The sequence below is a fragment of the Gossypium arboreum genome, chromosome 10 (genome assembly GCF_025698485.1).
Source record: "Gossypium arboreum isolate Shixiya-1 chromosome 10, ASM2569848v2, whole genome shotgun sequence".
NCBI lineage: Eukaryota > Viridiplantae > Streptophyta > Magnoliopsida > Malvales > Malvaceae > Gossypium > Gossypium arboreum.
Genome location: NC_069079.1, coordinates 35,851,066 through 35,857,357, shown reverse-complemented (window position 1 = coordinate 35,857,357; position 6,292 = coordinate 35,851,066). Strand labels below are relative to the sequence as shown.

The 6,292-nt window shown below is 32.6% G+C and overlaps 1 non-coding gene across 1 annotated transcript; it reads left to right on the top strand.

Annotated features, from left to right (window-relative positions):
* The first annotated feature begins 1,629 nt into the window (after positions 1 to 1,629).
* Positions 1,630 to 1,736, top strand: LOC128283218 (small nucleolar RNA R71). Its single transcript, XR_008273560.1, has one exon. It is a non-coding gene; the product is annotated as a small nucleolar RNA R71 (small nucleolar RNA).
* The last annotated feature ends 4,556 nt before the right edge of the window (positions 1,737 to 6,292 follow it).

The following is a 6,292-nucleotide window of genomic DNA, read 5'->3' as shown; positions in this document are numbered from 1 at the left end:
CTTCACATGCACATCATGTCGTTGATTTGTTTCTTCCTTGTGTTTTTTCGGTTTCACATCAGCCTTTGTTTGCCATTTATCTAGTTTGTCGAGCTACACCATTCACTTTTCATTTCGCCCTCGAGTTCTATCACTTTGAATAAAATATGGTTCTAACATGTTTTCATGAGTGATTTCCTACAAAGAATGTTAAGCCGCATGATTACTAACTTTAGCAGAATAATTAGCATAATTTTGCTCACTAGGGACTCTAACAAAATCACGTGCTTGAAGAGTAACCTCTACATCACCTACACTCAGCACAAGTTCAACATTACCCACATCAATGACAATTGTCATCTATGTCCAATACAAAAAAATCAACAGGGAATATAATTTTATCTACTTTCACAATACATCCTCAATAATACCCCTACGAGATGTGATTGATCTGTTAGCTAATTGAGTACTCACCCTAGTAGGTTTTAGCTCCCCAAGACCAAGTTGTTTGAAAATTTTATAAGGTATAACATTTATGCTAGCCTCCAAATCAGCCAAAGCTTTTTCAACATTTAAACTACCAATGAGACGAGAAGTAGTAAAACTCCCTAGATTTCTAAGCTTGTTGGGTAGTTTATTTTGGAGAATGGCTGAACAATCCTCATTAAGATCCACAATTGACAAGTCGTCTAACTTCCTTTTATTCATTATCTGCTCCTTTAAGAATTTTGCATACATTGGTATCTATGAAAGGGCTTTAACAAAAGGTAAGTTAATATGCAATTTTTTCAAGAGTTCAAGAAATTTCTCATATTGTTCTTTTGTGTGGTCTCTCTTCAATGCTACTAGATATGAAATTTGAGGTATGTATTCTCTAAACACCAGCTTATGCTCTTTCTTGCTTTACTCAACCTCATCATTTTTCACAACATCTTCTAGCTTCGGCTTCTATTTAGGCTCCACTAACCCTTCCACGCTTCAAACAGTGGTTGGGTGGATTTGCTCATTTGGTTTATTTTCATTTTGACTAGGTAAGCTACCTTGTGGTCTTTCTAGAACAAGTTTAGCAAGCTACCCAACTTGTTTTTCAAGACCTTAAATTGATGCTTGCTGATTTTTTAGAGCTGTCTCAATGTTTTGAAATCAAGTTTTCGAAACTGAAATAAATTTGGCAAGCACCTCTTCAAGTTTTGGTTTCTTTTCTTGTTGATAAGGTTTCTGAAATCCCGGAAGGGATTGTGAACTTTTGTTTCCTTGACCACCGAAAGAAAAGTTTGGATGATTCATCTATCCTGAATTATTACTATAGGGGCTATTTTAATGTCTAGAATTATTACCCAAAAAATCGACTTGCTCATGTTCCATGTTAGAATTTAAGGGTGAATATTCTAGATTAAGCATCCCCACTCCATTCGTATCGCATTGCATCACCGAATTTACCTGCTTAGAAAAATTCAAACCATAAAATTTTTTATTCTATGTTTGCACTTGACTTGCCACTGATAGTTATTCAGTGTTATTTCCTCAATAAACTCTTGAGCTTCCTCACGTGTTTTATTATTCAGTGGTCCAATAGTTGTTGCATCAATTAACTACTAAGTTGAGGGACTTAAACCGTTATAGAAGGTTTGAACTTGTTACCACAAAGGTAACCCATGATGAGGGCACCTTCTCAAAAGATCTTTAAATCTCCCCCATGTATCATACAATGTCTCCATATCAAATTGAACAAAAGAAGAGATATTGTTTCTTAACTTAGTTGTTTTAGCCAGTGGGAAGTACTTCAATAGAAACTTCTCAGTCATTTGATCCCAAGTCCTGATAAAGCCTCGTGGAAGTGAATTCAACCACTGTTTTGCCTTACTCCTCAACAAGAATAGGAATAACCGTAAGTGTATAGCATCATTAGAAACGCCATTTATCTTAAATGTGTCTTAAATCTCTAAAAAGATTTCCAAATGAATATATGGATCTTCATCTTGTAAACCATCAAAATGAACATACTATTCTACCATCTGAATTGTGTTCGACTTCAACTTTAAATTATTTGCAGCAATGGTAGGTCTCACAATACTTGATTTACTCCCAATTAGAGTAGGCTTAACATAATAATACATAGTACGAGGATCATGACCTGCAGGAGGTAGCTGATTATTTTGATTATCACCCATCTCTAGCATAATATCATTTTCCTCTCGATCGTCTACTATATTCTGTTGACTTTGACTTGTTTCTCGAACCTTTCTATGATTTCTTCAAGCATAGTTTTCAATCTCACTGTCAAAAAGTAATGGATCCAATGGGTGTCCTCAGTCATAAACCAAAAGAACCTGTTAGAAGCAAACAAACGAAAAATTAGAATGTAAAAATTAAATTAAAATAAAATTATTAAAATAAAAAAATGGTCAAATTAATAGAAATAAAGTTTTCCTAATATTTTAGTCCTCGACAATGGCACCAAAAAGTTGATGCAATCATAAACCAACTAAAAATCTGACTAAGGCAAGTGCACCTACGAATTAATAGTATAGCTATAATGAGCAAATATATCGTACCCACGAGGAGTAAAAGTAATAGTAATTACCACCTTTGTATTATTTAACCGATAAATGTGAGTGATTGATTAAAACTAAAATTAATTAAAGAACACGACAAAGAATAAATTAGGAAAATAAACAATTAACAACCAAGAAGCGAGACTATACAAAAGAAATAATCCACCTAGATTTCATCTATCATTATCAATCTGAATTACACAACTTATTCACTTACTATCTTGATCTGTAGAAATCCCTAAATTATGCTAATATCACTCTTTAAAACCAAAACAATTGACACTAGGTTGATTAATTGAAATTTTTTTCTAATTAAAACTCATACTTCCATATTACCTCATTCTTTGGATCCCCTTATTAGATTTGACTCTAATTCAGTAGATTTATGTCGTTCTATTTCTTGGATTGCATGCAACTCAACTTAATTATGCTAGATCTACTCTTAAATAGAGTCTATTCCTCCTCTGATTTAAGCACATCAAACATGAATTAATAGCCTAGAAATATGAAACCAAGGATTAAGCACACATAATTGAGAACAAGGTCTAAGTATTTATTGCATAAAACATATATCAAAAGACAAAATTCATCATAGGGTTCATCTCCCCTTAGTATTTGGAAAGTTAGATCATAATTGCAGATAAAAACATCCAAAAGATAGTATAACCATAAGAAACAAAGAAACTCAAAATGATCTTCAAAGAAATCAAAAGGAGATCTTCAATCTTGATGGAAATCTGCTTTACAATCTGTTTCAATGGTGTTTTCCGAGTTGTTTTCTTGAGTATTCTATGACGGCTTACTCCCCTATTCTTATATAAGGTATATATAGGTCTTAGAATGCCCAAAAAACCTACAAATTGCGTTTTTCCATGTGTTTGGAGTGCAATTTGTGATTTCCACATGGTCTGGCACATGGTTGTGTGCCTAACCCGTGTGACCCTTATACCTTGCTCCGATTTTTGGTTTTCACTTGTTTTTCGTTCCTTTTGCTCCCAAATGCTCTCATAAGTATAGAAACATGAATTTAAAATATTAGGAGCATAAAATTTACCATTTTACATCAAGTAATCATCCAAAAATGCATAAGGAATGAGATTAAGACATGTTACATGTAACATTATCAAATATCCCCACACTTAAGCATTTTCTTGTCCTCAAGCAAAATCCTCAACCCATATTCAAGTTAACTTTTCTCAATTTGTCATTTTCGTCAATAATGTTTTGAGATAATTCGCAAATAGTCATGCATTGGAAATTCAACCAAAAGGACACTGAAGATTCAAGCAATCCAAGCCAAAAAATTTTAAAGCACAAAAAACATAAGTGTTTCTCCTTATATAAATAATTACCCTAAATTCAAAATCAATAAGAATTGACAGCCGCACTTAAGATTCACTCAAAGCACTCAAAGTGTTTAAGGTTCAAGTAATGTGCACTCAATAGTTGAACAAGAAATGACATTACCATAAGCTTACTTGAAAATCAAATCTCCACCACGATAAAATGAAATGACACATCAATCAAGAGGTCTTTAAAAGATTGTAATGGGGGCTTAGATTAAGGGTATGAAAAAGGTTAGAAAATTTGGTTATAATCAAGATCGAGTTGATAAGTTACCAAACTAGAAAAAAATTAGTTGTTGAATTAAGAGAAATTACATCAACATGAAATAAAGAATGGAAGCGAGCTTATCAACATAATATGAAACTAATTATACAAGCTCAATTAAATATATATTTTTATTTTTTATTTTTCTTTTCCAATTTTTTAATAGAATATAATTCAGCAATTCAAATAATGAAACATAGTTAGGCAACTAACCAAATCAAATCTTGATAAAAAAGAAGTCAATAAAAAGGATAATTTTACAACATACATATGGGTCAGGGGTTACTATTAACGGGTTAAAAAACTATGTTAGGATTTGTAACGCCCCAAAATTTTAAGTTTTGGTTTTCTGGTTGTCATGTGACTTTGTGTGGTTGAATGGTTAAATGCTTAGTATATTTACTTAAGGTTCTGTGTTCGAGTCTCTGTATGCGTAAGAAATAGTTTGTCTTTTTCATTCTCTAGCAACCTGGTGGAGGAGTTTGGATTAAATTTAACTCTAAGAAAAAAATAATATGATTAGTTAGTGGGATAGGATTTGATTCTTTTGAAAATAAATTGGTTGTTAATAAATAAATTATTTTTATTTTTATTTTTATTTTCCAAAATATCCCACAGTTGCCCTGTTGTCTATTTTGTTTTTATCCTTTTTTTTATTCACTTTCTTTCCCTCTTTCCCACGTTTCTTTAGTGGTTTTTCTTTTATTTTTTTCTTTCTCCTTTCTCACGTCTTTCTCCTGTTTGTTCTTTTAGTTATTTTGTTTTGTGTTATAAACCTATTGCCATCACTTTCAATTAGTTTTAGTTCGTTTTTCTTCATTTAGTCGGGTTCAGTTTTCAGAGGTAAGATGTTATTGTTTTTTTACTCAATTCCTTCATTACATTTGTTCGTTGGGTATTAGGCTTTGCTAAAATTTTGAGGTTGTGGTGTAAAGATTCGTATTTAGATTATCTAATTAATTTGATTCGTTTTAGGGGAGGTTCGTGAGACAATTAGTGATCCTCCAGCATTCTAAATTTCATGTGATTGCTGTCCATTAGTGGTAAGAGTTTCGAAGGTGCTTTGGAGGATTTTAATTAGTTTATTTGTGAGAAACTTTTATTTAAATTAGTGAATCGTAACTGATTTGGGTTATGAATAACTACTGGTTTAGGGGTGGGATTATTCATTTTTGGGACTACATTAGAAAATAACCATGTGTGTAATGAGAAACTCAAAAAATGGCGATCGACAAAAGCCAAAAATTGGGCTTGTCGATGCCACACGGCAATGTGCCTGGCCGTGTGGTAGGCTATGTGACGGGCGTGTGTGGATAGTGCGAAGTGATCTCCGACGAACCCCGAATCTGAGTTAGCTTAATAACATTATAAAACATGAGAAAAATAAACAAAGTAAACTATAAAACTTAGTAAGCTCGTATGAAATAAATTCGATATAATCATATCCACATAATTCAACAATTAATTATAGATACATGAATTCATATCAACTAACAAACCTTTCAATTACTCATTCACAAAACTAATTACGTTCTTCACCATTTCTACGGTTTATGCATATACCTGTACTATCACTTACCAATCTCATTCTCAACCACATTATTCATTTACTCATTGAACCATTCGGAATAGAAGACGGATACTCAGGAGTCTTGCACACTAAGTACCTATACCATAGCCCTAAGCCAAATCAAAGTAACTTATATCCAGAGTACTATATCATGGCCTGAAGCCAAATCGGTATAACTAGCACCCAAAGTGCTAATATCATGGCCCGAAGCCAATTCAATGTTCCCTAATGACATGTCACTAGTATCCTAAATTATTCCTAAGGTTCAATTGGGATTTTGAATGTCGAATTACCATCGAGTCATTTTCAAACTTATCTGAAGTCTCGTATTCATAACTTATACAATATCAAAGCAATTAAAATACACTTATAATGAAATTTATCACATACGAACTTACCTCGGATGTGAAAACGACGAAATAAGTCGATTAGTCGATAACTTTAGTTTTTCCCCAATATAGATCTGAATTCCACTTTTCTTGATCTAAATATATTCCAAATTAACTCATTTAATAATCCCTCTATTCAATTTAATCCAAGATACTCATTTAAGCACATTTACACATTTGCCCCTATT